Genomic DNA, 22,446 nt, shown 5'->3' with positions numbered 1-22,446 from the left:
GCATAAATGCTTCAGCCCGCATGAATTACGATGTGAAATTGTCACTGTAGTTAATTTCAAAATGCCAGAACCTCAAATGCTAAAAATGCTTCTGAGACAAAACCTATAAAACAATTCATAGCTGCTGTGTTCCTCCCCTTCCCCTCCTCCTCCTCCTCGTCCACTTTTCGAATACAGTGGTACCTCAGGTGAAGTACTTAATTCGTTCCGGAGGTCCGTTCTTAACCTGAAACTGTTCTTAACCTGAAGCACCACTTTAGCTAATGGCGCCTCCTGCTGCCGCTGTTCCGCCGAAGCACGATTTCTGTTCTCATCCTGAAGCAAAGTTCTTAACCTGAAACACTATTTCTGGGTTAGCGGAGTGTGTAACCTGAAGCGTATGTAACCTGAAGCGTATGTAACCCAAGGTACCACTGTATTTGCAGCCTTGTTACTTGCTTATTTTTCACCTGTAACGATCTCTCTGTGGTACCTGGCAGGAGCCTGTGTGACTCAAACAGATCTGCTAATTTTACTTTTTCTTGGGAATTTCACTGGCATTCCCTCACAGGCCCTACCCCTACCCCTGATCCTGTTATATGTGTGTGAATACACTGGACAGTATCTTTCAGCATTTTTTGGAGTGAGACAACATAACATACATTTTTATGTTTTACACCGCGGGTGGAGAACCTACTGCCCTCCGGAAGTTGCTGGACTACAACTCCCATGATCCCCTATCATTGGTACGGCGGTTGGGGCTGATGGGAGTTGGAGTCGAACAACATCAGCCGGTAATCAAACTGGCTACCCCTGGAAAACCATCTAAAACCAGCCTTCTTAAAAAAAGATTCCTACCACAATGAAAATCCTCAGTCCATAATATCATGTATTGAAACAACACTGTTTGCCCTTACCCTCCCATATGTTATAAGTACGGCAGAAAGGCAGGGATAGCAAACATCAGGGTTGCAGGATGAATGTGGTCCAGGCCATGCTCCTGCCCAGCCACACCAACTCTACCTAGTCCAAACCTGTTACCAGCCTTGGCTGGCCCTCTACTTGAATGTTCTTGCCAGGCTGGAATGTGTCCTTCTGATAGTGCTTCTTGCTTGCACTGAGACTCTTAATCTCAGGGTCGGGAGTTTGAGCCCCACACTGGGCAAAATATTCCTGCATTGCAGGGGGTTGAACTAGATGAACCCAGTAAAGGTAAAGGGACCCTGACCATTAGGTCCAGTCATGGCCGACTCTGGGATTGTGGCGCTCATCTCGCTTTAGTGGCCGAGGGAGCAGACGTTTGCCCGCAGACAGTTTTTCCGGGTCATGTGTCCAGCATGACTAAGCCGCTTCTGGCGAACCAGAGCAGCGCACGGAAACGCCGTTTACCTTCCCACCAGAGTGGTACCTATTTATCTACTTGCACTTGATGTGTTTTCGAACTGCTAGGTTGGCAGGAGCAGGGACCGAGCAACGGGAGCTCACCCCATCTCGGGGATTCGAACTGCCGACCTTCTGATCGGCAAGTCCTAGGCTCTGTGGTTTAACCCACAGCGCCACCAGCGTCCCTTAGATGACCCCAGTGGTCCCTTCCAAATCTACAATTCTAATAGCCCCCCTCCCACAAACACATTCAAAAGGCCATAGATTGTTTAATCAGCCAAGGGCATGGTTATAGAGTAGGGGTACCCAAACTAAGGCCCGTGGGACTCGTTTATCTGGCACACGGTGACCTCCGCCGCCACCCACTCTTACTGGCACTGCTCACTTCCGGGTCAGAGGAGCACTGGAAATAGCTTGAGTGCATGCACGTTATTTGTGCATGTGTGTTATTTCCAGAGCACATCCGGGTCAGAGGAGGCCCGTGCACATGCGCACAAGCTATTTCCGGTGCTCCTCTGACCTGGAAGTGCGCCGGAAGTAGCATGTGCACACACTTATGGGCACGCGCTCCCCCACCCTCTGGCCCGCCGCGCAATCGGCGCTGGAGACACTGGCCCGAGGTGCGGTAAGTTTGCTGACCCCTGTTATAGAGAAACATTTTCACCTTATCCCAATACAGGGGCACTAACTATAGGGGGTACAAAACAAAAAATTTTTTTTCCTTCCAGTAGCACCTTAAAGACCAACTAAGTTAGTTCTTGGTATGAGCTTTCGTGTGCATGCACACTTCTTCAGATACACATGTGTATCTGTGTGCATGCACACGAAAGCTCATACCAAGAACTAACTTAGTTGGTCTTTAAGGTGCTACTGGAAGGAAAAAATTTTTTTTGTTTTGACTATGGCAGACCAACACGGCTACCTATCTGTAACTGGATGTATAGGGGGTAGAAGGGGCTTCAGCCTCCTCAATATTTTTAGGCAGGGGGCTGAGCCTCCCCAATATTGAGGGGGCTGCCAACCTCCGCTGCCCCCAGGTGAGCACTGGCCTGCCGGGTGAGAGCGGGAGGCACCGAGGGCAATTTTCATCCTCCGCACCCCCTGCTGTGATCGCCAGAAAGCCTTCCAGGAAAGCACTCTGGCAATCCTCAAAGGGACACCTGTGTGTCCCGTCAGGCCTGGCCAGACTGGGGGAGGGACATCGCGTGTGTGACGTCATGCACGCGCAACGCCCCCCCCCAATGTTGGGCCTAACTCGGTGCGCCTGTCCCCAATATATGCATTCAAAATAAAATAAAAAACACGCATTGGAGACCTGCGTCACAAAATTCAGATAAGTGAGAAATTCAAATGATGGTTGTGCTTTGGAAAGTGCAAATCTGATAAGATTCAGCATTAAATGTGAACTGGATCAATTTTCTCCTCTATCCCTAGTCCAAACACAATGTGGCCAATCTAGTCTGTTCTTGCTTTGGACTCAAATAGGTATTTTTCCTGCTCTGGGGAACAGCATCTACATTCGCCCTTCCTTGGTTTACTGGTGGTTTTCTCAGGCAAATGGTTTGTCCTCTGGAGTCCTCATAAAATCTCCTTATCTTGCCGGCTGCTAGATGGAGACATGTGGTTTCTCTCTGTTGTTCCCTTGGTCCCAGGAAAGACTGTTTGCCTGAGAAAATAAAAACAGGGGCATAGGAACAGAAAAGGCTGGTTTATATGGAGCTAGACCCTTGGACCAGCTAGCCTGGTTTCAGGCAGGGGTCTCTCCCAACTCTCCCTCCCTAGAGAGGCTGAGGGTTAAACCTGAGACCTTCTGCATGTAAAACAGATAATCTACCACACACACAATCTTGGGACATTACCATCTTTCCACCCATCCCTCATACGTAATTTATTCTTTCCTGTAGGGGGTTGGCAGTCTTCTACTTCTCTTGGATCACAGAACCTGGATCCTCAGGTTGTGGCGATAGCTAACTTACGTTTTTTTTCTAGCTACGGGTACGTAGCCGTGTTGGTCTGCCACAGTTCAAACAAAATAATAATAATAATAATTCCTTCCAGTAGCACCTTAGAGACCAACTAAGTTTGTTATTGGTATGCGCTTTCGTGTGCATGCACACTTCTTCAGATACACCATTCATTACACAATTATGGGATTTCATCTGAGTCTAGACACGGCAGAATGAGGCAGTACAGTGGTACCTCGGGTTACATACGATTCAGGTTACATACGCCTCAGATTACAGACTCCGCTAACCCAGAAATAGTGCTTCAGGTTAAGAACTTTGCTTCAGGATGAGAACAGAAATTGTGCTCCGGCGGCACGGCAGCAACAGGAGGCCCCATTAGCTAAAGTGGTGCTTCAGGTTAAGAACAGTTTCAGGTTAATAACGGACCTCCGGAACGAATTAAGTACTTAACCTGAGGTACCACTGTATCCAGGCCAGGCCAGTGGAGGAGTGACTTCTGCAGTTATTGGAGAGAGTAGTAGAGATATTTAAACCAGGAAAGCCATCACTTGCTATGTGATAATACTCATTAACCGAAAAGGATGGGGTGGTGGGTTCCAGAGATATAAATGCTTTAAAATGAACATGAAATTTCAGCTGCGTTTGCATGCCATCAATTGCTTGTAGCTCAAACATTCATCATGAGAGAGCGGTACAGAGTTGGGTCTGATAACGTTACCTCCCTGGTAGGAATACATTAATAATAATCTCTTTTATTATGTTTTATGGCTGCCTTTCTCTTAAAGCTGTAGACCCAAAGCAGGTTACAACCCAGGGGCAACCCGGTCAAATGGCCAACATATAAATAAATTATTATTATTACTATTATTATTATTAAAAATCAACAAACCAGTAAAAACAGCAACAACAACCACCTCATAGAAACGTATCTCAAAACTAAGATGCAACAGTGCAATACATTTAATAGTGCGTATGAGCAGAGTTTGCCTTGTACTATGATAGAGCTTTAGTCCATTTGTGGCTGCTTCCAGAAAGTCAGTATTTTGAGGGAGGTAGTCAAGAGCATATAGCAGAAATGTAGGTTTGTGCAATTAAAGCGCTCTGCTGAAACAAATCTAGTAAATAAATAAATTGCTGTTAGGAAAGTGATGAGGAAATGCATTTGAATGAATTATCGGGAAGGCCTGTTACCTCTCCACAAACAAATCAGAATGAACACTCAGTAAAGATCAGACATAGTCTAACCTCCGTGAAAGCTTTGTGCAAGTAAGCTAAGATTAATAATAATGATAATAATAATAATAATAATAATAATAATAATAATAATAATAATAATTTATACCCCGCCCGTCTGGCTGAGTTTCCCCAGCCACTCTGGGAGGCTTGATAATGCTTGATAATGCAGATCATTTGCAGGAGTCTCATGTCCCAATTATGGCACCTGAAAACCTTCTAATCAGAGATGTCAAGAGTTTGACCTGTCATCTTCTACATGCAAAGTGAGTGCTCACGAAATCAATGGCCATCACAGCACCTCCCAAGAGCACGCTATCTCCACCCATATAGCTGTCATATTTGTTTCATATGCAGTTATTTTATTATGCTGTTTGAAGTATTTCAGAAGATATATGCAAATTGCCTTGAGTACACCAGTGGCCACATAGATTTTTTGGGGGGGAGGGGCAAAACAAAATCAATAAATAAGGAATACAGGCACTCCTTCATTTGCCTGTTGGATGGTCAGGGAGCCAAGCTATGCTGACATTTTTCAGAATGGAATACTCTTTAGGCCCAAGGGCAATACAGGTGACACGTATGGTTGTTCAGCAACTCCCCTTCGCAAATCATAATTAAAGCCTGGCATTGGTCCTGACGGCTCGCCGAAATTTAGGGCCGTTGTAATGTCTTGCATTACAGCTTTGTGCTTAGTGGATGAGCTTTTTATTACCGTAATGTGTTGGCGATTAACGAAACGGGCTTGGCAGGACAGAAAGACACGTTTCCATATTTTGGAACGTGTTGCCATTCAGATTATTGCATCTTTATTAGCCAATTAACCATGTTGAAATAAACAGGGAAACAAACTAGCTGACTTCTGTTATACAATCACCTCTTGCAGGAAATATAAATCTGCTGTCTTTTTTAATTTGCTAATATGCAGCGAATGAAAAATGTATCAAGCAAGAGACACATTTCTCAAGTGGCAAGGAGGCTTTCCCTCAGGGAAACAGCAGCCTGATCTCTCAGGAGATTTGAACCAGTTTCTTTTCCCTTGGAATTAATTTTAGTGGACTGTGTTCACTTCAGCACTCCAGGGGGAAAATAAATCACGACGAGAATATAATGCTTAAACAGGGAGTTTAGGAAGCTGCATGGCAGCAGTCGTACTAGGCAGTGTGGAATTTAAGATCTTATGCAAAATTCAGTGGGGTTTGGTATAATCTCATCGCTCATTTTTTTAAAGGCAGGTTTCTATCTCTCATCCTGGCTATAAATAAATACTTGAAAGAGGCTGTAGCAACTGCTAGTCTTTAAAAAGAAAGAAAAGAAAAGGAAGATGGTTCTTGTGTGTGGAAAGGTCTGCTGGCCTTCATACAGGACATCAGCACTGTATCCAGTAGAGCTGACCTGAAATATCTCAGAGAAAATTTCTAAGATTTCATTTTCATTTTTCTCACCTTCCTAGAAAATGGAGTGCTGCAGAATTTTCTCCAAACATCCTCTACCAATTTTTGTGGCACCCTGCCATTTTCTGCCTTCAATGCCCTGGAAAGATGTTAGTCTAATGCACTGTGGGGGAGTAAAATAGTGGCCAGGCTGCCAACGCAGCAAGCAAGCAAGCAAAAGGCTTAGGGGAAAACAAATAAGCTCTGCTACTTTCATTGCTGCGGGACGCGGGTGGCGCTGTGGGTTAAACCACAGAGCCTAGGACTTGCCGATCAGAAGGTCGGCAGTTCGAATCCCCGCGACGGGGTGAGCTCCCATTGCTTGGTCCCTGCTCCTGCCAACCTAGCAGTTCGAAAGCACGTCAAAGTGCAAGTAGATAAATAGGTACCGCTCTGGTGGGAAGGTAAACGGCGTTTCCGTGCGCTGCTCTGGTTCGCCAGAAGCGGCTTAGTCATGCTGGCCACATGACCTGGAAGCTGTACGCCGGCTCCCTAGGCCAATAAAGCGAGATGAGCGCCGCAACCCCAGAGTCGGCCACGAATGGACCTAATGGTCAGGGTTCCCTTTACCTTTACTTTCATTGCTAATGGTGAGCCACATCCCTATCGGAAAATTTTTCCTCCTGTCACTGCTGCTATTGCAAGTCTATTGAACTTGTAGTCTGCCAGATGTTGGTCAGATGGTGGTCTGCCACCATAGCCAGCATTACCAGTGGGTCTGGGATGCTGGGAGTTGTAGTCCAACAACTGTACTTGGTTGGCCTATATTAACGTACTTTTGTTGTTGACTTTATGCTGCCATGATTTCTGTCCTTGATGTTGGCAGTGCAGAAGTTTTTGGAAATAAGGTAATAAACACCTTCAAGGCCCCAGGTTCCCCTCACCCACTCCTGGGTGAATTGCCATGTCTTCCCTCGCTGAGCTCTTTTGCCTTTCAGTAGCTGGGATGATAGTCACAAAAATGACAGGACAAGGTTTTCCCATCAGCGCCTCTCCACAATGGGAGAAACTTCAGCTGTAGAACAGAACTAATGTGGCACAGCAGACAGACCATTAGATTTGGGTTACAGGCATGAGTTTTCAACTCCTCCAGTAGGTAGCTCATAGCATAGACTTGGGCCCATCACTAACTCTCAGTTTTACTGGGTTGGGCAGAATGTGGGAGAATGTGATAGCCTCATGTTTTCTGCTTTGAACTCCTCAGAATAATAATAATAAAATTTTACTTATATCCCGCCCTCCCCAGCCGAAGCCGGGCTCAGAGTGGCTAACAACGGTAAAAGAAGACTGCTAAGATACAGATTGAGAAGAGAAGACTCCCTGGAAAAGACCCTGATGTTGGGAAAGATTGAGGGCACAAGGAGAAGGGGACGACAGAGGACAAGATGGTTGGACAGTGTTCTCGAAGCTACCAGCATCATCATGAGTTTGACCAAACTGCGGGAGGCAGTGGAAGACAGGAGTGCTTGGCATGCTCTGGTCCAGGGGGTCACGAAGAGTCGGACACGACTAAACGACTAAACAACAACAAGATACAGATGTGATATACAAACACACCCATTTTTGCCTGATACTTGAGCATGCCAGAAAAGAAAGAGATGGTAACTCTTAATTACAAGTCCCCTCTAGATTTGTGGCAAGCCAACAGCTGCAGTCATGCTCACAGGAGTCACTGTTGGGATCTGCCTGTCTCGAGCAACAATGGAATGTGCTTCCAGGAGTGAAGTCACAGCGCCTGCTGTGGCTGCAGAGACTGGTATCGCGTAACTGCCGCCTGCTGCGTTGCTTTTGCAGCATCAGCAGCACCACAATGACCTCTCCGGGGCACAAGCCTGAGCAGTATGCATGGAAGTCCTGGGCTGCCCCCTCTCAGCCTCACTGATATGGTTCAAAGGAAAGCAGAGAAATACGTTTGGCACTCGCTTGGAGTACATCAAAGCAGGGGTCCCATTCTGCTGCACACTTAACATGATATACATTTTGTGTGTGTGCATGCACGTGTATTTAAAGACAGTAGGCTTGGGAGAACCCATCTGTTTGTGAAAGGAGCCAATTGACCAAATAACCACACACGTTCTTCCTCCTGCGTCTGAATTAACAGACAAGAAGTTGGCAAACACAGAAAACAGAAAGCTAAATGAACAAGTCTGCTGAGTTTGCTAGCCCAGCGGGGCTACGAAACCTTATCTGCTGTGTCTTTTAGAATACAGTTTATTAAGCTCTGGTGCTCTTGTATAATTCAGTGCTGAAATTTGCTTATTTAGTTAGTTAAAGGACAGGGCGGGGTGTGGGTCTGCTGTTGCAGTTGTTGAATACAGTGGTTGGCAAGCTTGCATCATTAATCAGATCTGTGCCTTGCTCACAAAAGTTATTCATGTTTAGGGCATTAAAGCTTGAAGCTGAAATTGCAGCAGTAGGCAATTTGAGTAGGCGTAGCCTGTCCGTCTGCAACAGATTTATGACTGTTTACTCAACAATGGATTATATTGGGGGAGGCGCTGAGCGAGGGAAAGGGAGAAAAAGTCCCATTTCAAAACACTACCTCAAGCCGCAGTGATAACGTGTCTAATTTTTGCTCTCTCCCTTTTCGGTCATAGGAGCTTGTTTCATAATGACTGCCAGGGCTGATTCACACTTTACTAAACAGACATGCCTGCCATGTATCCATCGGTGCAGGAGTCCAGTGGCTGTGACTGGCTGCTGCTGCCTGGAGTATACTTATCTCCATGGACGTGCAGTTTTCTAGTGTTTATCATGGCAAATACACACTGCGGACATGTGAAGTGGTGCTCTGTTTGGCCCACGAAAGATTTAAGCCGCAATGTGCAACACATATTCACTTTGTGAAATTCACCATCACAAGGTGAGATGATAGCAAGTGGCCTGGATGGGTTTAAATCACCTCCACGCTGTATAGTTAAAGCACATTGCTTCCCCCAAAGAATTATGGGAAGTGTAGTTTACCCATCTTCACAGTGCTGCAATTCCCAGCACACTTAAGAAACCACAGTCCCCATAATTCTTTGGGGGAAGCCACATGCTTTAAATTAAATTCGTGGAGGAAAGCGGGTCTATCAATGATTATTGACTGTGACAGATGCCTCATGCAACAAAACGTTTCATTTTAATTGTTTTATTTTGTTTATTAAATTTATATATCTTCATCAAAAGATCTCAGGGTGGTTTGCAGAATAAAATACAAGATAAAACAAAAGTAAATAATTAAACCAAAACAACATAACAATACCCCCCTTCCCACAGAGACATTTAAAAGGCTGTAGAATATTACAGTGCAGCCTCACCTTCTAACTGAAACACTTCTCCTTGGTTTTATTAAGACACCTAGCCACACCTTCCTTCGGGATACTTTATATTTTTACTTTTATTTCCTAACTGAAATACAATATTGGATTGGGGTTTTTTGAGGGGGCGGGTGAGTTCGCTGATACCTCCCTCTTGTATCACAGAAGCCCCATTTTGGCTACACAGCCATCGAAATTTCACATCTGCTACCAGGAAATCATTACTGCCATCACGGCCTGATGATGCACTTCCAAAAGGCACCTGTCTGTCTCCTGTGCAGTGCGGGATTCAGAACTAGACAGACCTTTGGTCTGATCCAACAGGACTCTCCTGGTGCCAGTGTTTCTCAAACTTGGGTCCTCAACTGTTGCTGGACCACAACTCCCACCATCCTTTAGCTAGCAGGACCAGTGGTAAGGGATGATGGTAGTCCAACAACAGCTGAGGACCCACGTTTGAGAAACACTGCCTTATGCTAGGATTTATGGCAATGCATAAGGTTTTTAAGGCAGGGCTTTGAAGTCCGAAGCTTATGTGGGGTCAAATAAATGTGGAAGTTGTCGTCTGTGGCGACTCACGTTATGAGATACACGGCACATGTTTAGAGGAACTCTAAAAACAAGTGACACCTGGTGTCCTGTGGGAAGGAGAAGGAAAGTACCGAGGAGGCTGTCATAGAAGACAACAGAGCCGGCTATGGCTGGACTGCCCTCACCTCCCAACACATACAGTGGTACCTCAGGTTAAGTACTTAATTCGTTCCGGAGGCCCGTACTTAATGTGAAACTGCTCTTAACCTGAAGCACCACTTTAGCTAATGGGGCCTCCTGCTGCCGCCGTGCTGCCGGAGCACAATTTCTGTTCTCATCCTGAAGCAAAGTTCTTAACCTGAAGCACTATTTCTGGGTTAGCTGAGTCTGTAACCTGAAGCGTATGTAACCTGAGGTACCACTGTACTTTGACTGGGCCAACTGACACCAAATGACCTGTGGGAGAATCCTGATGAATTGCTATGTGTGAATATTGAGTGTTAAGGGACATTTGTAAAGCTTCTCCCCAAAGATACTGGGTTCTCCCATCATGGCCTAGTGACTTCCATCTCTGCCTTTGCCTCTCAGTTTCCTGGACCTGGCCACCTCTTCTTGTCCTCTTCTGCTAAGAGGGACAGCCTTACCATGAGGCAGCTGCCACCATTAACAGATTATGAGTTTCCTACAACAGTGGCTCAAAATATCTTGGTCCTGTGTGCTGGCGCAGAAGTTCAAGAGAAAGAGGAGGAAGTACACAGAAACACAGGCAAATCCTTGCATTATTATAACATTTTCTCCTGTCTCTGCACGCCAAACCACTTTGGGGTGTTGAAACTAAAGGGCGTTTTGCACACTAGTGTTCCAGTCCCGAATACACAGCCATGCACCAGACTATCTGCCTGCAATGCCAACAGAACGTTGTGGTTTGTGACGCTGCACAGCCACAGCAGCCTGAACACTTCCATCTGGACCAATTTATTTGCTGGTGCAGCATGTTTCAGGCTCAGGCCATAAATATGCTAACTTTTAAGGCCCACGTTGAAGGGGCCTATTCACGCAAGGCACAACAAACAAAAATGAACGGCACTGTTTTCTAGAAATGGGCTTGCCGTTCACAATAAGCGCATTTCAGCTGCATAGCAATGCTGGGGGGGAAAGCACCATATCTAAATTAATAATCCTTTACTCCCAGCTTTGCAAATCCAATTGCTGTAAATATATTGTCCTTTTCCTGAGGCTTTTATCTTGTTAAGTTATTTGCTGTAAATGAAATGCTCTTCTGAAAGAGCTGTTCTGTGTATCAGGTTCAGAGCAAAATGAGTTTCGTCTTACTTGTCTGTTTTGCCAAGAGGGCTATGTGTAAATTAATTTGAGAAATTTTAGTTGCTTGATTATATGAGTTTCAACCACTTCAACATTTAATTGATTAAATCTGCACCAATTTACACATGATTTACACATGCCTAAAACTGACAAATATGAAGCGGATTTATACAAAGATCCATGCCAGGTGGGCAAGTGCCTTCTCTCTCTGCCCCTCCTTTCCCAGTGGACCAAGTTTGGTAAAGACAGCCCATGTGGTTCCCTTCAGTTGTGATCAGAGTCTAGCTCCCATTGCCCCTGACCATCATTGGCCATGATTAACAAAAGGGAGAGAGAGAAAGAGCCTCTCCCCCATTAATTAGGGTAAGTAAAGACTATCTGAAATATACTCAGAGTCCTGTAGTGATTTCATGCTCTTTATTGCAGCTTGTAAAAAAGTTGATAGAACTGCCCCCCAAACCTCAGGCTGTTATATACATTATTTACACAATGAGACCCATCTGATTGGCTGATTCTGCTTCCCTCCTGGAGCCTGATTGGTCTTTTCCTGCTGGCCAATCAGTTGTTGCATTCTAGGATCCTACTTGCCTATTGTTCTAGGATCCAAGCTTAGTACATAACGCTATCCTTCCTAGGTGGGGACAGAAAATAGCAATCCCCACCCCAATCTGCTAAGTGCTGAAGGTGATACGACAGGACAATTATGAGCTTGAAAGAGTTGTAGAGTTAGAATGGTCCCAACCACCCCACCATCACCTCTTTTAAACAGGCTTTTGCCAGTTTTTATAGTATTTCGAAACACGTACAACCTATTTCATCAGAGACAGCAACAACAGGAAATGAGGACTGGAAACTTAAAAAAACAAGGCAGTGGAATTGTGAGCATTAGCACTTAAGAACAATTATTATTAGTAGTAGTATATGGTCTCAGAGCAGTTCACAGGATTCAATCATTTCCATCAGTGACATACAAGCCATGCCCCCCCCCCCAGTCTAGACTCTAGCCTCATGCTACTCTGCTAATATCCAGCTGCATGTGTCCCATGAAGAGCGTGACTTCTTGACACAGAAACAATGACCAGGCCTTAGGGAGGGGCATGGCAGCATGGGCAGAAATCCCATCATTTTCACAACCAACATGGCTCCATCATCCATATATCGTTGGAAGTGGCATGGGACTCCAGGGGAGGGTATGTGGCCCAGTGGTACACCGTCTACTTTGCATGCATAAGGTCCCTCACATCTCCAGGTAGGACCACCAGGAAAACCCTCTGTCTGAAATTCTGGAGATCCACTGCTGGCCTGTGAATATAATTCTCTGTTTTCTGACTGGGTGTTAGTCAGCTTCCCATGTTCCTATAAAATGATTCCCACAACACTACAACAATGAAAGAATCAAGCCTAGTGGGCTCAGATCAGAAGGGGTGGATGTGGTGGCTTACAATTCCCTTGGCAGAGACTATTTGTTATCTTTCCAGGGCCCAGACATGAACATTTGCACAGAGGATCCCAAATGCAATATCCCTGCCATCTCTACTTTAAAGAATCTGAAACAGCAAGACTGAGGGGAAAACTCCTCAGGAGGCCTTGGGGAGCTGTTGGCCGCCAGACTGAAGTTTAGTCTCTTTGATCACTAAACACAAGTGGGCGAGATAGACCTATGGCTCAGTATAAATCAGCTTCCTCTATGTATGACTTGAAGCTACAGTTTAGTCCCTAAAGCCATGAACTGTACAAATCACACTTAATAAAACCAAGGTTCAAACAAAAATTAAAAATATACAAACTGCACATGCTAGGATTCGAAAAGCATATCAGGGAATCCTGAACCTAAATCAAGATAATCATACACGCTCTCTATTTTGGATTCGGCTTAATGGTTACAAACATCCTCTTAGTGCCAGATTTTGGTGAGAGTGAGGAAAAACCCACCCACCCAACCTTTTAAACCTCCCTCTCTTAAATTGAAACTTGATATATAGTGACTCAAACTCAAAATGTTATTATTTATATGACATTATTTAATGGAACGGGGGAACACTTCTTTTTGGATCATTCAAAAACAATTCCAAAATGTGTGTAAAATGCTGGCTTTAGGCTTCTTACATCTCCATTGTGGACTTATTGCCTATACTGTACATCTAAGATGCTTTGGCGTTAAATGCCACTTAAAAAACCTATTTTGTAGACACTTTCTTTGAGGCTTATATTAATAGTATCCTGTGGCACATTCCTCCAACAACACATGTTTATCAGTATTTCCCTATTTAATTATTTTTTCCCATTTGGACTGATGAGGGTTAGGACTCATGGGTAGGCAAACTATCTGGCCCAATCACCTTCTAAATCTGGTCCGCGGATGGTCCGGGAATCAGTGTGTTTTTACATGAGTAGAATGTGTGCTTTTATTTAAAATGCATCTCTGGGTTATTTGTTGGGCAAAGGAATTTGTTCATTTATTTATTTTTCAAAATATAGTCAAGCCCCCCACAAGGTCTGAGGGACAGTGGACCAGCCCCCTGCTGAAAATGTTTGCTGACCCCAGAGTTAGGTAAAGGCTCCAAGTTTGTAATGATATCATTATGACATGCCTTTTTTAAAAAAAAAAAAAAAACCTGATATAGTGTTAATCCTTCTCCCCACCTAGCAGAACTTTGAGAGTAGGAGGGAGTGCAGAATTGGCCTGTGCGCAAGAAGTAGTTAAAACTTCTCTTTCTGCCAGTTCTCCCAGGTTCCCTTTCTCCCCGTGGGCATATTTCTGAAGGCTGGCTAGGGAAGAAATGGGTGCAGCATGGGACATCAGGAAGAGCAGTGGCATATAAAAAATAGGCAGGGGAAGACTGAAGATCCCATCCTGAATTGCAGGATTCTATATTGTCATTGGGGACGCGGGTGGCACTGTGGGTTAAACCACAGAGATTAGGACTTGTCAATCAGAAGGTCGGCGGTTCGAATCCCCGCAAAGGGGTGAGCTCCCATTGCTCAGTCCCAGCTCCTGCCAACCTAGCAGTTCGAAAGCATGTCAAAGTGCAAGTAGATAAATACGTACCGCTCTAGCGGGAAGGTAAACGGCGTTTCCGTGCGCTGCTCTGGTTTGCCAGAAGCGGATTAGTCATACTGGCTCCCTCGGCCAGTAAAGCGAGATGAGCCACGACTGGACCTAATGGTCAGGGGTCCCTTTACCTTTACCTTTTATATTGTCATTACAAGGCAAACAGGGGTTTAAGTCACTCCATACTTGCCTCATAATGTGCTGCCCAGTTTGAAGTTTCTAGGCACAAGCTCTGCACTGGAGGAGGCGGGTGTTTAAAAAAGAATTCCTTAGTCACAAGGAACAAGTTGCAGGGCAAGTGAGCATCGCCTCCGTGAGCGAATTACTTCTCAGCAACAAAACACAGAGGCATTCGGTGGGGTCGCTGTGGTGAAAGTCTATATGAGGGCGGACACACCTTTGTTCTGGGTCCTCCTCCTCTCTCCTGCATGTGGGGGGAGCACCCTGTTGCAACAGTTCAATAAAGATCAGGCTTACGAGCTGCTTTGCTTCTCAATATTCTCTGGTTGGCCTCTGTTATTTTCTCCGACCAATGGAGAACCTACAAAGGACTCTATAAGGGCTCTTGTGTCCCCCATAAGGGAATAAAGGCAGATTTTCATTTATTACAGTACAGACAATGTTATGGGACAAATCTCAGGAAAAAAACTGCTTTGGTAGGGTGAAGACACCTCGAGACTACTAACATCCATGGCATTGGAATGAAGGAAGGTGTTCTTCAGCCTCTGCATTTGGAACAGCAAATGCTGCATTTTGCAACAGTGGCGGGTTTTATTTTATTTTATTTTTCAAGTTCAAGCGTTTCACACAGATAGGTCCCATTTTTTTATTTTAAAAAACCAAACCAAACCTAGATAGTCTTTCAGAGACAGGCATCTTTGGTGTTTTTTTTTACTGCTTCCAAAGCTGCTGAAGAGTGGCGAGGGCTGCATGTTTTTAGCCCAGCTCAGCCCACATTTCGTGATTCGATGATGTTGCATAGGCCATGGCGTGGGCAGAGCCAAACCTTTTCGAGAAGAGCCCCAACTGCTTTGTGCACAAGTTCCATCCAGGCCATGTGATAACATCATAGTGTGGGAGGGACTGCGAAACCCCACACGCCCCCAGAAAAAGAAAGCACCTTGTTTTCCCTTAGAAAATGCGTAATTATCTGAGGGAAATCACTACTACGAGACAAGATGACGTTGAGGTGTTGTATTCCAGCACTGTCACCTTAAGGGCAACCCAAACCACAGCTTCCCCTCTCCTTCTTTCCCCTTAAGACTTGGACAAGCCCTGCTACAGGCCTAGGTTAGGAGCCGTGCCACACAGCTTCATATATAACCTCAAATCAAATCAGGCAAGTTACTGAGGTGAGGCCCAAATTCAGTAAAACAAGTCCTTACTTTTAGACAGCGTTCTGCCTACAAGGTTAAAGAGAGCTTCAAAAAGGCACAGGCTATTTGTTTTCAATTGGTGGCTGAAATAGAGTTGAGTGTGGATTTCATGCTCTTTATTCAGCTCACAGTAGTGAGGAGGAATGGAAGTTCCCCCGAAATGTCTGCTTTATATACATTATATACACAATGGGCCCCACATGATTGGCTAATTCCGGGATTCTCCTGTAGGCCAATCAGGTTGCGCATTCACTTCCACCTGGAGTTGGATTGGGTGGCTCCTGCAGACCAATCAGACTGCTGCATTCTGAATCCTATTGTTCTAGGACCAATCAGACTGCTGCAATTTGGATCCTATTCAACTCAGTACATAACAGTGGCTCTGGATACACAATGTTGACACAATGTACTAGTGGCTCCCTTTTTCTTGTTGTCATTGTTCGGGTTTTTACAAAGAAAATGCAGGACGAGAGCAAGAGAATTAACAGGTGCCAAAACAGGACTGTGGGGTTACTCTTATACCTCAGACCAGGGGTAACCAAACATGGCGCCCTTCCAACGTTAATGGACTACAGTTGTCATCATCCCTGGCCATTGGCCAACCTGGCTGGGGCTGATGGGATCTGCTTTATTAACATTTACATAACCCCCCCATCTTTCTTCCAAGGAGTTCGTGGCAGCTTCTCTTCATCTCCATTTCATCCTCACAACCCTGTGAGGGTCCATCTAGTCCCACATCCTGTCAATGGTCAGCCTGATGCTTTTGGGAAGACCACAGGCAGGGCATAAACAAAACAGCTATTAGGAATTTCAAGGGGAATTTTGTTTTCATGGTTAAGTGCATGATAAACACATCCTTTGAAAGCCATCTACGCTGAAGTGCATACATCCCATGAGTTCTCATCAACGGATTACTGAGTAATTTCAGCTGATTGTGTTAATGCAGGAAGCTGCCTTATCCCAGTGCAGACGAAGAACTGTGTACACACAAGCATTGTATTCTACATTCAGTGCACACTGAGATCTTCCCGTAGTCCACACACAAACTGGACCTACTACAAATTTCATACCCTTGGAAAGCACTTTCCCACAAACTGGTTTCATCCCAAAAATTAAAGCTGAGAGAAGGTAATTCTGCATTAGCTCCCACTGTGTCCATCTGAAAACCTAACAGAGGTGGTCCCAGCAACAGTGTGTTTGTGTGTGTAGAAAGTGAGGTGAAAATTATGTTTGCGGCATTTCAGTCAGCTTCTGTGATGTCTCAGTTACACACACTAGTCACCATTTGATGACCTTCATTTGTCATCACCAAGCGAGAAACATACAAGTGTGAACCAGTCTGTATCATAGAATCATAGAATAATGTAATTGCAGCATTGGAAGGGACCACAACGGTCCTACAAGCAGCCATAAATGTTGGTCTAGAAACTTGCAAGTCTTGTATGCTTCAGGCTTTGGCCTAATATGTAAACTGGTTTTCTTTTTTTTAATTCATCATCTGTCTCATGTGTTGTGGGCCACAAGTAATAGTTTGCATGAATGGCATCAGACCAGATGGCTTGGGTCAGAATTTGACTTCAGATAGTTTTAGGAAGTCATCTTTCCCGTTCAGAACTGATTTCCCCTCATGTAATATTAGAAAACACGTCTGTTGTTTTCCCCTCTTGCCCTGCAAATCATGGTTCTTCTGAACATCATATTTCTCAAAGAAGCAGCTGCAAAGCCCAACCAACCATGCACCAAAGTGAAACACCTTCAAATGACTGGCATGAACATTCAAATGGCTTATTGTCAGAACAGGTTTAAAAATAGGATTTTTCAAGATAAACAAACTCAACCTCACAGGAAATGAGTGAGCAGCAAATACAGAAAGTCAACATGTTAGATTTCTCGTGAAATCTTAATTTCGTTGTGTAAATAACATACAGTAATCTTATGAGGATGAGTATTTCCATAGCCACACGCTTGCTCTTCTCAGAAGGAAAAACCCCTAAGTATCTATTTACCAAGCAAAAATCATGCAAACCTCATGACTACAACAATGGTGTGTGTGTGTGTGTGTGTGTGTGTGAGAGAGAGAGAGAGAGAGAGAGAGAGAGAGAGAGAGAGAGAGAGAGAGAGAGAAGCTGACCACTTCAAGTTTTAGGAAAGATCAAGAGAACGTTTTGCTAGTGTTGAGTGGTCTATGAGAATTCAGTTGCTGTTACCGGAAAAATCCGAGGGCTCCCTTGGACAAAAAGTAAAGACACCAACCAGAGTAAATTGGAGCAAATCAGCAGCCTGTAGGCTTGGCCTTTATTGAACTGTTGCAACAGGGTGCTCCCCTCACTTGCAGGAGAGAGGAAAGACACAGAAAAATGGGTGTGCAAGGCCTTATAAAAACTTTTGAAATTCCCACCCTGTAGATCAAGACTACCCCCAGAAACATCACACATCACAGAAAGAAGGGGTTGAGGGAGGGGTGGTGGTGGTAACCTGAGTGTCCTGTCACCTGGCTGGTTCCCTTCTCCCCCTCCCCATGAGTCATTTTCAGAAGACAAAAGGTAGTCGCAGTTTCCTGCCCCCTGAGGGGGAATCCAATCACTGTTCTTTTGTTATAGTCCGTGTTGAATCCACTCGTGTATGCAGTGTTGATGGTCTTCTGTCTGAGACCATCAGGGTTGGCATAGCAACTGGGCAGGGCTCCTGTGTATGTACTGGTATGGTCAAGGATTATGGCTGCCCTGTATCAAACCTTCCCCATTTTGTAGTCCTTCCTTCATGGAGTAAAATAAAAGTGGAACGGTGCAAATCCGATGTATGGTTGATTTTCTATGAATTTATAAAGAAGAGTAGCATATGTAGTGTGTGAGTGTGTGTGAAGTTTGTACAACTGAATGATTGGGGGGGTGTTTCCTGCTACATTGCCTATTTTTATTTTTTAAAAATTGCACTAGGATGCACACACAGAAAAAGGGGAATGAAGAGAACTAGTCCTCACCCCTCTGCATTTCACAAAAGTGACTGCTTCAAGGACTGAGGAACCAGGATTTAGAAAGAGGGAAGGTACTGTTATAAGAATTTTAAGGTCCTACAACAGTACCTACCAGAGACTTGCAAATATGCCCACTAATGATTATTTTGACTAACCAGTTTGCTCTGTGCATGCTTATGTTAGTTGACTGGGGCCTAAAATAAAGAAAGGTGATCTGTACTTATCAGAGCAAGAGTGAGGCTTACCCTAAAGGGATGGCCAGGTTAGTTTCTTACAACAAACACCACCAAAAGTATTGTGGGGCCATAAAGACTGAACGATTTATTGTGCCATAAGCCTTTTGTGGACTGGAGGCCACTTCATCTGATGCATGGAACTTCATTGTCATCTGGCAGATATATAGAAACACACACACAAATGTAGAGAGACAAAATAATAAAAATGATGAGGCTGAAAGGCCATAAAATGCAAAAGGGACAGTCTGGGACTTCCTTTGACACAAAATCAGTTGTATACAAGATTAGCAGTCTTACTGGGATTCTTAGTCACGCTTTCTTCTTTCTTTTCTTTTTTTAAGCTGGCATTTCCTTAAAACTTAAATGTCATTTCGTTCTTATGAGGAGACATTGACAATCTTTCCATTCAGTGTCGTACCTGCTGGTAATAGCAAACAAACTACCACCGATAGAAAACAAAGGAAGGTGCACATTTCATTATTACTTTTTTTTGGGGGGGGGTTGTTTTGGTCAGAGCAGTCAGGAATAAAAAGCAGTATCGAGGAAGTGAAGAAATTTCACTTGGGAGTCTCAGAGAGATAGGACCTTGTGTAATGCGAAAATCTCACAGAAACCCGAAGTCTAGGTTTTACAACATCCCATTTTGTTAAGAGACGACAGCTATTTACTTGAGACACATGTAGGGCAAACTCCCCCACCCCTCCAAACCATTTGAAATACCCAAGCATCTTGAGCTGTTTTGCTATCACAGAAGCCACAGACTTGTGGGTATCTGCCTCCTCAACAGTTCCTAATATAAACAACTCTTAGCTCACTCATATAGCACAGGTGGGAGGTATGTAATGTCCCCAGGGTTCTTGCTAGAACCAGTTTCTGGGTGGTTTGTTTTTTTAAAAAATGTTAAGTTACTAGTTCTCAAGGTTGCAAATATAAGTTTGAAAATAGGACAGGAAAGTGTGGCAGGAGTTGGGGATTTTTTGTGTTTTTTTGTTTTAAAAGCCCACATTTATTCTTTGCTTCTACTGTAAACCCATACAAGAATTTTCAAATGCTTTCTTGAGTTTATTTCGTTTGATGGCATCAAATGCAGAAGCAAAGCAAGAAGTTCCATCAGCTGTAGTTTGGCATCTGCCGGGTTCCTGAAAAGTGTATGCAAATTATGCTGATGGCATGCATCAAAACACATAGGACCCCTTACAGATTTCTGGTTTGTAGCCTTCAAGTGCTGGCACTAATGAATAGAAAGAGGCAAGCAAACGGATCACGTGACTTGGGCAGCTCTCCTATGAGGAAAGGTTCAATGTTGAGGCAATTTTTTCCATCTAGGAAAAAAATATATGAGGGAAGACATGACTGTGGCATCCAAAAATATGCATGCTGTGAAGAAAGTGAATAAACTTCCCCCAGCTATTCTAGGCTGCATCAACAGAAATATAGTGTCCAGATCAAGGAAATCATAGAATCTTAGAGCTGGAAGGTCCACCAAATGAAGCTGAATAATGGCAGATTGAGGCCAGACGAAGGGACACACTGTGCCCCACAGCATATAATTAAACAATGGAATTTGAAGCACAAGATACCTAATGTCACAAAACTGGTAGCTTTCCTCATTTTTATACCTTTTCTGTAAAATGAGAAATCAAAAATAATGGTCATGGAAAGGTATAAATGTCTATATAGACACACACACAAAATGGCCAACTGACATATCTTTAAACGGGGAGTAGACAAATTCACAGAGGATATAGCAATGACTCTTAGTCGTGATGAGGGCTACAGGCAAACTCCAAGACTGGAGAAAGCCAGCCTCTGAATACCAGTTGCGGAAGAAACACAAGTAGGAAAGTAATATTGAGTTCATCATCATGTCTTGCTCACAGGTTTCTCACAGGCAGGTGAGAGAACAGAATACTGGCCTAAATGGGCCTTTGGCCTGATCCAGTCCAGCAGGGATCTGCTTAAGTTCTTATAATGAAGTTTCATTTAACCAAATCACAAAAGCGGTAGGGCAGAAATGGCCATTGCTCATTGCCACACATTGATTCACTTAAATATATAAAAATATAAAAACCGCCATTGCCTAACGTTGAGACAGAGCTGATGAAAAGGAGAAGAAAACTTACCACCCATTCACCACAACCTAAGTTTGGAGGAAGGGAAGGTAGGAAACACCAAGACAATCAGAAATTACAGGTAAAGGAGTGTGCTGTTAAGATTATATTGCCATGAAGCTATGTAAGGAGCATACTATGAATCTAGATTTCCCAGTACTGGCATTTGAGTCGAATAGGGTTTTAGCTGTATTGCTCAGGCGTATGTTACACTCAGTACTAGATTGTTAGGAAAGTGTCGGGAGTGTGCAAAGACCTTGCTAGATACGGTTCTTTTGCTGACTGTCTCTTCTGTTGACAGCGTATGCCCTCAGTTTCATTTCAATGCAAAGGAAGCTTTGCAGTTGTCAGGCACAAGGAACTGCAGCAAAAGGGAGGAAATATTTGCAACTGATAAACAGAGAAAATAGTCCCATGCAATGTGGCACAAAGAACCAGCTCCACACATGTAAGATGGGGGGACAGGTGGATTGCTAGTAGCACATGTTTAAAGGATCTAGGGGGTCTTAGGAGACCACAAACTGAACATAAGTCAACTGCATGATGTAGCAGCAAAAAAAAAAGCTAGAGTTGTTTCGGCAGTGGAACAGATTCCCAGGAGACGTAGTGGACTCTCCTTCCTTGGAGGTTTTTAAAGTAGAGCTTGGCTGGCCATCTGTCATGTGTGATCTATTTAAGATTCCTGCGTTGCAGGGGGTTGAACTAGATGACCCTCGGGATCCCTTCCAACTTTACAGTTCTGCGATTCAACAGCAAAATGCTGTAAAACTGTTTTTTTTTCTTCTTTTAAGCAGGCACTAAGAAGCCTAAGCTTCTCTAAGGCAATATAAGTAGCCACTATGTCCCACGTGTTAAGTGGCTTTTCCCGAGCAACAGTAACCAGAGTGTTATTTCATCTGCATATATATTTTCACATGCCTATTCGGCCAGATGATAAAGTGACTTGAAACTGGCATGTACATTACAGCCATCCTTTCCCAAGGGGTAAAGTCTCATTTATGCTGTCTCACTGCCACCTCTGATAGAAGTTTTTTTTAGGTTTCTAGAGCGCCACAAAAACCAGCAACATGAGTTTTGCGTGCCACAAGCAAACCTCCTAAATGTATTTCCACGCCACAGAGAAGGATATTTTTCATACCCTGTTTTCCAAGTGACAGCAATCCCAGCTCTGACTTCAAGAGCCTTTCCCCAACAATTGTACTCAAATGCTGCAGAAGGACATCAACCCAACCTCACACCCCACAGGTGCTTTCGCTGTGGCGAAATACTTTTTTTTTTCATTACTCAAACTGAAGTATGTTGTTGGTGAGGAAACATGGTCCACAATCTTCCTCTGCCAATTGTGGGAAATGCCTCCCCATCTCACACCATAGCTGTCAACTTTCCCCTTTTCTTGTGAGGAATCCTATTCGGAATAAGGGACTTTCCCTTAAAAAAAGGAAAATGTTGACAGCTATGTCTCACACGAATCTTCCTCTACTGTATCACATACATTAAGTCCTTTAAAATCAATGCAATGGGTGGAAGAAGAAGCAGATTTTGGCTA

At 44.2% G+C, this 22,446-nt stretch overlaps 1 long non-coding RNA gene across 5 annotated transcripts in view; it reads right to left on the bottom strand.

Annotated features, from left to right (window-relative positions):
• Positions 1-22,446, bottom strand: part of LOC310758809 — a 260,702-nt gene that overhangs the window by 123,452 nt on the left and 114,804 nt on the right. The window lies entirely within an intron of this gene.

This window comes from Podarcis filfolensis (genome assembly GCF_964270895.1).
Source record: "Podarcis filfolensis genome assembly, chromosome: 3".
Lineage (NCBI taxonomy): Eukaryota > Metazoa > Chordata > Lepidosauria > Squamata > Lacertidae > Podarcis > Podarcis filfolensis.
Note: the sequence above shows the minus strand (reverse complement) of the source record. Positions and strands in the feature narration are given on the sequence as shown.